Source organism: Glandiceps talaboti, chromosome 1 (assembly GCF_964340395.1).
Source record: "Glandiceps talaboti chromosome 1, keGlaTala1.1, whole genome shotgun sequence".
NCBI classification, from domain to species: Eukaryota; Metazoa; Hemichordata; class Enteropneusta; family Spengelidae; genus Glandiceps; species Glandiceps talaboti.
In genome coordinates this window covers 8,353,208-8,364,841 of record NC_135549.1, presented here as the reverse complement: position 1 = coordinate 8,364,841, position 11,634 = coordinate 8,353,208, and the positions used below count along the sequence as shown (strand labels likewise).

Here is an 11,634-nt window from a genome sequence, read left to right as displayed (position 1 = left end):
TGTACAGCTTAATAAACCATCCATTTTGGTGAGGGTTACTAAAAATAGTGATACAAATTAATCCTAAAAAATACACGCCACAGACATTCAAACTGGAAAGATGTGGCATGATGTCACCAAGCAATCATTGATGATATATCTTAGTAAATACATGTGTAATCAATTATGCAAATTGGTATAAAAACATGCCACACGCATGATTGAACAGAGACAGACAGACAGACAGACAGACAGACAGACAGACAGACAGACAGACAGACAGACAGTCGGACAGGCAGGCAGACATAGCAATCTCAACATCGCTTCTTACAGGAGCGAGGTAATTAATAACACGGATACATTATTTTGTAGTCAATTCCGTTCACATCGACATGGATATTCATTTCATCTGTGTAGTAATTTCTTTTTCTCAACATTTCCGAGTGTAATATCAATTATACATTATTTCAGACAGATTTCTGTTGCATCTCGACCTCAACGGTCTGCTAGTTGAAAGAGGTTGGTTGACTTAGAAGCGTGAGGGCGCCCGAGACGAGTACGTACCGTGCAGACTACAGACTACAAATGGCATGAACATGTAATTTGGCAATATTGCAGGTCAATCACTTATATGTACAAAAACATAGCTGCGACTTTAATAGCATTGTTGTATGCTTATAGTGTACATTACAAATACATTTATAAAAATATTTTGAAGGTGTTAATTACCGTTTCTGGCGGGTCTCCTCCGTTTACGTCGTTTGTAGATCTTGATAGCTATACTTAACACTGACGACATTGTTACGGCAGCAATCAATATTGATATGATTGTGAAGAGATCTAAAAATACGTTATGAAAATAAAATAAAACACGTCAATTTGCTAAAGTGAAAAATTACTACTACGTATGCATTTCGAATTGAAATAATGAAAACTTCAAGATTACACCAGGACCTGGTTATTTTTTTGACTGATAAGTAAGGACGCTGTTCATATCGTCAGACCTTCCACTCGGGCTGTTATTTATAGCTCCATCATTTCAACCGTACGTTGTAAACTCATATGCAATTATTCATGCTCTATTTCCTCTGTTTTTTCACATTTGCTACTCATTATCCCAATACAAAAAGTGTAGTTCATTTTCCCGAGTGTTATACTCAACAAAGGTGAAATGTGATGAAAAGCAACATAAATTATTTGCCGTTTGGTTTACAGTGGTCGATTTTATACAGCTAATTTGAACATAACAGTACTGCAAAATCCGAACAAAGAAGAACTAAATATATATAACAGCGCCCTCAATATCAATCACATGCAATCAGAGGTATTGCGACCATATATTTATATAAAAGTTAGTTTTCTTGACAGAGGTACTCATCAGGTAATATATATATATATAAAGTGTATCAAAAATACTATACTAAACTTGAAGAATTCTATAACTTTCTCTTACTTTTGTTAGCCTTCTCACAGTGTATGCCTTCATAAGTGAACGTGCACTGGCATGTAGCTCCGTATTTCCCTACAGTACACAACCCATCGTGGTAACAGGCATGGTTGCGACAAAGCTCTACAGAAATAGTGAGGAGAATATTGTGACTATAACATCTACATGATATCATCATTGTATATGTAGCCAAAGACAATAATATGAAGTGTGTGTTTTCAAACTTTACAAACATTAAACTAATGAATTAATATCAATAATCAATAAAAAAAAGATCAATTTGTAACTGAAAACATGAAAACTGAAGAGTAACATTGCAATGCCTTTTTCAACAATTCTTTGTAGAAGAAGTCGTTTCCACATTGGCGCATTTGTATATTTAGGTTTTGTTTTGAAAGGACCAACGCATGTTGTTGGTTTTTTTGCCCATCATATAATATGTTACCATTTCACTCGGCAATTTTCAGAAAGGCAATTGAAAACTTCCATATCGTGCCTATGATGTGCTATAAATAGCATGATTTGGTGAAGAAGGTCAATGTCAACGTCATCCCAGGTAATATACTATTTTCCAAGTTAAAAGAAAACGGTCAATTCTAGAAAGTTTAACCCAGACAATGCGAATATTGAAGCTTAAGCCAAGTCACCGAGAAGTATACTTTCTGAGTTTTTTTTACACTTAATATGACTTTCACTCGGTCAATTAAATTTGACAGGACCACAAAGCAAAATGACGTCTGGCCCGTTAAACGAATGAATGGATAGAACACTTTGCAATATTGGACTAACCTGCTGACCCGGGTGACAGATACTGGCAACCATCTCCATGGTAACCAACGTTACAAAGACAGACTTCCCGATTTGTCTCTTCATTTAAGTCACAAGTCCCTCCGTTAATGCAAATCTTTTGGCAATATTCTAAATTAAGAAAGAAAGGGAGAAAAAAGGTTTTTCCTTGTAGTAAAATGAAAAAAAAAATCATGTAGAGATGGAACTACGATTGAAATGTATACGTACAATTTGATAGCTAACATATCGATTGTCTGTCCATGGCAAATACGTCATGTGAGATAACTGCATGATGGATATACACCAAATCAACAAGTAATATAAGTAAGAACGGGTTTAAACCCTTTCGGGCACGGATGGGTCGAGTGCTTTTTACCATTACATTATCTGTTAGACTAGACTCGTCAAATGTTTAAAATGTATTTATGTGTATGTGTTACACCCAATCTGTGAAATTGCCCAATTCATGAAATGGGTAGGTAACTTTGCCCAGTTCATGAAATAGTCAATCGTGCTGCCCAGGTTATGAAGTGGGTATTGTAAGATATGCCCAGTACATGAAATGAGCATCTTTTATAGGACACACAAAAAAGAATAAGATTCAAACAACTTTATTATCATGCATTTACAAACTCATCACTTCACAATTCTTATTTTATAATAATTCAGTGTTGCTTGTGTTTTTACTAGAGTTCGATAATCAACACCCCAGTTCAAAACTCTTCCCCAAAAATGTAATTTCGCTCCTTTTAGACAATAATCTTTTTTTTATACCCTCATTTGCATAAGGTTGACTATTTCATAAACTGGGCAAAGTTACATGCACATTTCATGAATTGGTCAATTTCACAGATTGGGTGTAACATATGCATGTACATGTAGATTTGTATGTATTTTAATATGTATGTATGTATGTATGTATGTATGTATGTATGTATGTATGTATGTATGTATGTATGTATGTATGTGTGTGTGTGTGTGTGTGTGTGTGTGTGTATGTATGTATGTATGTATGTATGTATGTATGTATGTATGTATGTATGTATGTATGTATGTATGTATGTATGTATGTATGTGCGTGTCATAGTATAGTCTTAACCAGTGATTGCTTTATCAGTAGCCTTGGTCTTACCTGGAGGTGTTAAATCTGGGTCTCTTTTTCTGAGAGATTTGGGAAACGCCGGCGAAATGTCTAAAAGGGAAAGGGTCGTGATTAGTAGTAGCAGTAGGAGATAAATCACATGTAGTTTTTGTTGTTATCGTCATTTCAAAATATCACTATAATAGTCGCATACTGCACCCAAAGTGCAGTATGTGTGGGATATATTGAAATGTTTGACTCCATTGTCCTATCTCCTTTGGGCTAGTCAAACGTTGAAAGTGGGTTTACTGTCAACTGGGGACACAAAAGTAAATACTTCTCGTGGCCTTTAAGGAACTTAAACTGTGCTGTTTGTTACCAGTCTCAGACTGAATGACCTGGGAATATTATTTAAAAGCACGCAAGTTTTACTCATGTATCACCTACGTCAATCGACAAAAGGCAAAGACTTTACGTAGCAATTAAAATTCCAAAAGGACGGCTTTTATTGCCTGGTAATAAAAAGTTGAAACACTGCACACGACCTCGTACTATAGGTCACCTACTAACTATTATTGCGTTGAGTCATTGGTGCCAACTTGTGCATATGGTCGAAATGAAACTTTTGTTCAGCATATTGTCAAGAGAAAGAAATCCATCTTTTGCTCTTGTAACTCGTCTTATTACGTATTCTTCAATTTTTTACTATGAAATCTGTGAAACCTTGCACTGAGTCATTTGTTTTTATCAATCCTACCAACCAGCACTCACTTTTCAAGAATCAACTCTAAGTCAAGCAAGTTAAGAATCATGCAGATCCTAAAGTGTGAGTATATCTGATAAACATGGCATATTAGTCTGACAGAGTTTTGTCAACGTTTTAGGTATACTAGAAATATCACGGCATTTACAGAGTGAATATATGTATAATAAATTTTGTTTTGTAAGTACTGTAAAAAGAACAACTCATTGTGATTTAGATAAATAAAATTAACATTCCATTATCTACAAAATTTAACTAATCAAAGTAACATAAAAATCTGTAGATAGAATTTCGCCAGTAAATACAATGAAATATGTACATGTATAACACAAAACTAAACCGTTGTTGAAGAGGGCGTTTGGGAACAGCTGCTGGTTTGCTGTACAAAGTAACTAGAAATGCACATATTTCCCTACCTTTCAGCAGGGTCAGGGTGAACAATATATGAACCGTGAAGAAAGGTATTGCTGGCAAACGTGTCATGTTAGGCTATCTGGAAGATCTTGGATCTGTGAAAGTAAATGACAAGCATGCCATTGGTCCTGGTTTTGAAACTGTATCTTCATTTAATGACTATTCTAGAAAGCAATCAATTATCAAGGCCACTTTAGTTGTCAAAAAGGAACCCAATGTGGCTTTTGTAGTCGCCATTGTTAACCTGAGGTTACGGGTGTGTGTATTATTAATGCACGCCCTACATGGTAACTGATGCATGGGTATGTTTATATGACAATTTCTCTTATTATGTATATCGAACCAATGAGTCCAGTATTACTCCCGTTGAATTAATTATGCTTGAGTTCTTAGATATCAGTAGATCCCGGGCAGTAGATGTGTTCGTAAATGTATATAGATTGTTTTGAGGGGAACGAATCACTTTTATGTCAAGTGAGTTTAGACCAGCAACCATGGCATCAATCACGTACCTCTGTCCAAGCGTGTTTGTTGACGTCTTACTAACGTGCCCGTTATTATTAGCCCGTACACTGAGAAAATACTGTAAGGTTAGATCTCCTGAGTTCCCTGGGTTTCTGCTACATCAAAACGATTACGTCATCTGTTTAGATACAGTCAGTAATATCAAATCACAGTCGGAAAGGTCAAATCAGGTACATGTACTTCCAATGGAAGGAAAGTATTTGTGTATATACAGGTAGATCATCCACTTCCGGGATCGTCATAGCATTGTGCACGACCTCGTCAAACAGGTCACGTGACTGTTTTCAGCGACTAGTCGCAGTAAAACACTAAATTGTAAAAATAACGACATCACAACATCGACTGTAAACCAGTAACGTATGGAATTCAGATAAATATGAACATGAATTTACATTGCTTTTAAAAAAAAAAAAAAAAATGTTTTCATGTGTTTGACTCAACTAACGTTTACTTTGCATCTCTTTATCACATCACAGTAGAGTTGTGTTCAAACTACACAGACATTAAAACATGAATCCAGGAACTTTTTAAAATTTCAGAAATGAGCAATTCAAGTGGAAGAAACTGTAATTCAAAAAACACAATTTTAAAAAAATGAATCCAGCAACCTTTTAACATTTCAGAAATGAGCAAGTGGAAGAAACTAAAATTCAAAAAACACAATTTTTTTAATAAATCGGAATAGGTGTATACTGTACTAAATATCATACTGATAGTCATACTGTTTCTGCTTTCGTATTTTCTGGTCACGGTCGTTCATCTCATCTCCTTCCTTTGTGTGTTCCTTCATTTTTTTTGCACATGGGTTTTTAGAGTTTTTATTGCTTGCATGACGAGAAATTTATGTGTAATACATACTTACATATATGCAAGCAAGATGGTATTACAAAAATAGGATGGATCAAAAAGTAAATGCATATCAAAATCCGATACAAAATTCTTGTTTGACAGTAGTTTTACTTTGGAATGTGTCACCTATATATCAGTGATACCGCTAACATGTTACATGTACACTGTATAATGATAACACTGTCATAGTATCATTAGAATATGCATGTCTAGTCACGTCTACTTGTCCTTTTTCATCAACAATCCCCTTCTGTTTATAAAACTCGACCCCCCCCTCTCTCTCTCTCTCTCTCTCTCTCACTCACTCACTCACTCACACACACACACACACACACACACAAAGTTGTACATACATACATACATACATACATACATACATACATACATACATACATACATACATACATACATCATGCGTACGTACATACGTACGTACGTACGTACGTACATACATACATAATAACATACATGCATACATACATGCATACATACATACATACATACATACATACATACATACATACATACATACATACATACATACATACATACACGCACGCACACACACACATACATACAAACACACACACATACATACATACATACATACATACATACATACATACATACATGTACATACATACATACATGCACGCACGCACGCACACACACATACATACATACAAACACACACACATACATACATACATACATACATACATACATACATACATACATACACATACACACACACATACATACATACATACATACATACATACATACATACATACATACATACATACATACATACATACATACATACATACATACATACATACATACATCATACGTACGTACATACGTACGTACGTACGTACGTACATACATACATAATAACATACATGCATACATACATGCATACATACATACATACATACATACATACATACATACATACATACATACATACATACATACATACATACATACACGCACGCACACACACACATACATACAAACACACACACATACATACATACATACATACATACATACATACATACATACATGTACATACATACATACATGCACGCACGCACGCACACACACATACATACATACAAACACACACACATACATACATACATACATACATACATACATACATACATACATACATACACATACACACACACACACATACATACATACATACATACATACATACATACATACATACATACATACATACATACATACATACATACATACACACAACTTAATAACATTATTATTGCAAGAATACCCCCTGCTACAATGTTTAAATACCATCTGCTCAGTACAGGTATTTTTCTTTTAAACCAAACATTTGTTAATGTTGATATTTTGAAATACAATATCTATGTCAACGACGGAATCACACCATGGGGTATCCTCGAAAAAACAATTAAATTCATATTTACCGATCAGCACGTTTTGGAAATCACATGAACTGTGTACAGAAGCAATATTTGTTTGAACAATCACAATGTTAGTGTCATTAAACATTCTATTATTTGCTATAAAAGAAGTGACGATAGAACTATGGACGATCGCAAGAGGAATTTCATCTTTCCGTGAGGGAGACGTTATCAAGGCGTCTACATATGAATCGCATTCACAGTTTGGGTCAATGCAGAAAATAATGATACTATTTTTCACCCCTAAACGTACCCGTTTTTCTTCCATAAATCGAATTATGTTCTTAACGTTAAATACAACATTTTCCCTGGCAACTAGGTAGTAGTCAGATTGCAAAGTGACGTTTCTTGCTGACTGGATACCGAGATCAGCAAGTACTTGAATCGGATGGGATTTGGTACTGAAATTCACAACTAATAAATCTCCATTCATGGTGTTTTCGTTGTTAAGGAAACTCTGCAGTTCGTCGTTCTCCTGTTCAACAATTTGACGAGTATTTATGGTTTTCCCGTCCACTGTTCTTATTCTTGGACCATTCACTCTCTGGCACCAACGATAGCGGTATCCAATTCGTTTCGATATTGTCACTACAGTCATGAAGATTTGAACATTCTCGACGACTTCGCTAATTTTATCAAATTTATCGATCTCCATTATGGGTTTTCCTCCTGGGATTCTTAATTGATGTGCACGAGGCTTAGAAGAAGATTTCTCATCTTGAAGGTCATCATTCTTTAGTTTATTCCATAACTTCTGGAGTGTCGTTGCGTTATATCCGTGTACTGCCAATGCGGACCGTAGAGTCGTCAACGACTGGCCGTATATCTCACCGATGCCGACATGCGGACAGAGTGATATACCTACCCGATTCATGGCTATGCCAACATACACATCTTCCGATGACACATATGTATGATGTGTACTTACTAAATAGTTCAGAGCCATCTGCACAGCGTCACATGACAGCAAATAAAATCTACCAACGGCATATGGTGGAAACCTTTCACCAGGCCAAACACTGTACGGTGTGTAACACTTACGATTCTGGTCCCTTATTGGTCGGCCGCTGACGCGGGGGTCACCAAGATACAACGACCGCTGCGGTAAATAATCCAGTATATTAATAATATTTTGAATATTGATGAAAACGTCATCGTCCATTTTTACCACGTATTCCACATTGTCACAAAATTGAACAATCCATTTGAAAAACAGGAATGTTTTCACGGTTAAATTGTAGAAGGTGTCTTCGAAGTTCCACTGTACGATATCCCCATATTGATTACTTTCGCTATATATCTCATCATTTATGTCACTATTGTTAGACTTTCCAAGTAAAAAAATCACTGCAACACTATATAAATAATTTTCCAATATTTTGTTTGATGCCCACGTATGGCGGATTACGTTCCGCAGTTGAAGATTTCCAAGGCCTGTTTCCACTCCTACCAATATCATCTGGAGATCTCTTGCCCCTTTCGTTGATTTACATGCATGTTCGTTACTTACAATGAAAGATGGTCCATTTTGCTGTAATCTTTGTATGATATCATGTTCAAATATTAGTTCCTGGGTACGCGTTGTACTGGACGAACCCATTGCATTACTGTTTTGATCGAAAGCCTGACGGTTTGTAATATCGAAATTGTCGGATACATTTTTTTGACGATTTTTGTAATGACGCACCAGTGCCTTTGTATGGAATAGTACACTAAAAATATAAACCGAGAAGGCAGATAACGTGAGTAAGGCGAATAAAACCCTTTTCTTGTACATGTTGATTATAGCAGTGACGTAGCAGGTGATGATGGCAAAGACACAGGCGACGTAAAATCATGCGAATACGTTTCCCCACGTTGTATTGACTCGTGTTATGAAAGTATATGCACTAATGTGGTGTAAGTGTAAATCCCTGTGTGATATTTGCATCATATGTGTGAGCTGTTTTAAACCAGTCTGACAAAGATTTGAGCACAGCTGTGGGGTTTAAGCCTCGCCGTGTCCAGAGTTACACAACGTTGTAATTAACCACAGGCCTCAAGTTACGACACCCTCCAAAACGTATAATTTCGTTGTTTCAGAAATATGCATGTCCCGTGGCTTGCGAGAATGAGAGTTTAATACAATATTGATCAGTATACTGCAGTAGATGTGGAGTATTTTTTTCACGCTTGATAAACATCAAACGTATATATTATTATCTCACGAGGTAGGATTTGGATATGTGACTCAATTGATATCATTTTAATATCAAATTCAAACTAGTAATTCAAACTAAATTAGAATTTCTAATGAATGTCTACTATGCCGACAAACTCAGACCTTCGTTGTCTACTAGTTTCTAAATCACATTATGATAGCATGCCAATATAATGCATTCTCTAGATTGCCATGGTGTCTTTAGGTGTTGGATAATTTGTTTATTGAAATGGCTCTAAGTTTCAATGTATCGATATAGCCGTTTGTCATAGGAATGGGTTAAAGTGGCCATATGGATGACGAATAGATACTTATTTTGGATTCTGGATTTACAGAACAACTTTACCATGTTTTCCTACTTGGAAAACAAATGTTAACGAGCATCGACAAAATCATATGTTTGTCAATTGCAAAGAGCTAAAAAGTGCACACCATGTGTAAAAATGCTGTCATTGTACGTACAATAACAAACGTACCCGCGTTTTAAATACTTAATTTGCGATTTAGATTAGTTACAAATAAGAGATTGGTATATGTTGTTTCACATAATTCTTTCAGTAGAAAAATATAGTAATGGTGTTTTATCAAATCCAAAATAAATGGCAAATTTTCATTCGTATGGCCACTTGAAGTTGCTCCCCAAATTGCCAAACAGAGTGTGTATTTGCACACTCCTAAATATATACTGGTCTATAAGATTATTTTCCAACTGCGACCCGTCATTAAGAATTCCAGCCCAAAATAATATAGCCCCATGGGTCAGCGAATGAAAAACAAAAGCAAACGCATTATTGTATTTCATGATCCCATATCAGCCATTGACCGTTGATGGCGCAATTCGGATAACCGTGTCAATCAACTACTGTTATTATGTTACGGATGACAGAATACAACTTTTTAATATTCTCTAAGTTTTGAAGTTTTGCGAGGTCACCGTGAACTCTCAGCTGTCATGAATTAACACTTAGAACAAATGTTTGCATTGCGCGAATAGTATTCTTCTGATGACAACATTAAGTTATTAAAAGATCAACAGTGTCAAATAATGACTGATTACAGACAGTTGGAAGAACAATGACGTGATCACATTGTTTAGCTAGTTTTCATATTTGTCAATATCATTTGCATTGAATTAAGGCGACGGCAATACTTCCGTTTTAGTCATTTATGGTGCTGATTACTTTATCACCCGATCATTTGAGTATTGTGTATTTTATGTTTAATAAGAATTTAATGGAATAATAAAATGATGGATTCAGTCTTTGGAAGAGACGGTCTGAGGTCAGGAGCTTCGATCTGCTCCGTGGCCACTTCCAAATGATCCAGGTTAACCATGAACATTGTGTGTAGTCTGAGCTAATTCCCTAAAAGTCCAAGTCGATCCCGTGTACAGAGTGGAGAGAGAGAGTAACATTGAAGGGGGTTACCTAAACAGTAGAGGTTACCCCCTTCTATGTGTTACAATTACATGTATTTAGTAGCATGTGCTTAAATCATGTCTTGCCAGGCAAAAAGATTGGCGAGATACGGTCTTCTACATAAATTTCAAATGAAGTTTCCATTTGCATAAAAAAAAATAAACAATGAAAAGTCATTCTTGCCATCTGATGTGATTATTTTCAATGCTGTTTTAACGGTTCCAGTGTTTATTATCATTCCGAATTGTGAGTTGAATTGAATTTAAATATATACGTACAACAACAAATACATTTTTTTAAATAATGAGATAGAGATATCTATAAATAAATGGCGGCTATCTGAAACTACAAACAAACAAGAAGTACAAATAAAAATATATAACAAGCATACGTACAAAAATAATTCTGTAAATTGTGTAAGTTCATCAGGGTAAGGGAATTATGTATATAGTTCTTCATGAGTTTGAAGACGATTTTCTGTGTTTGTATAATTCAGACAATAATTTAAGCATTCACTCAGTACCTGAAATAGAATAATATATTACTGCCAGTGGCCAGGTGCATAAAAATAACGAACATTTGATTTCTTGGTTATCACCATAACTTCTGCTCCACGCGCTTCACATGCATTACTATAGGCGCGTGTGAAAATAAGTCGACCTTCTTGTTCTATATGTCGACCCTCTAGCATGAGGTATAAAACTAT

At 35.5% G+C, this 11,634-nt stretch overlaps 1 long non-coding RNA gene across 1 annotated transcript; it reads right to left on the bottom strand.

Moving 5' to 3' along the window:
- Positions 1 to 3,347: 3,347 nt before the first annotated feature.
- Positions 3,348 to 5,162, bottom strand: LOC144448243 (uncharacterized). The gene is made up of 3 exons (XR_013482088.1): positions 4,986 to 5,162; positions 4,476 to 4,568; positions 3,348 to 3,407 (listed from the first exon to the last, which is right to left on the bottom strand). It is a non-coding gene; the product is annotated as an uncharacterized LOC144448243 (long non-coding RNA).
- Positions 5,163 to 11,634: the final 6,472 nt, after the last annotated feature.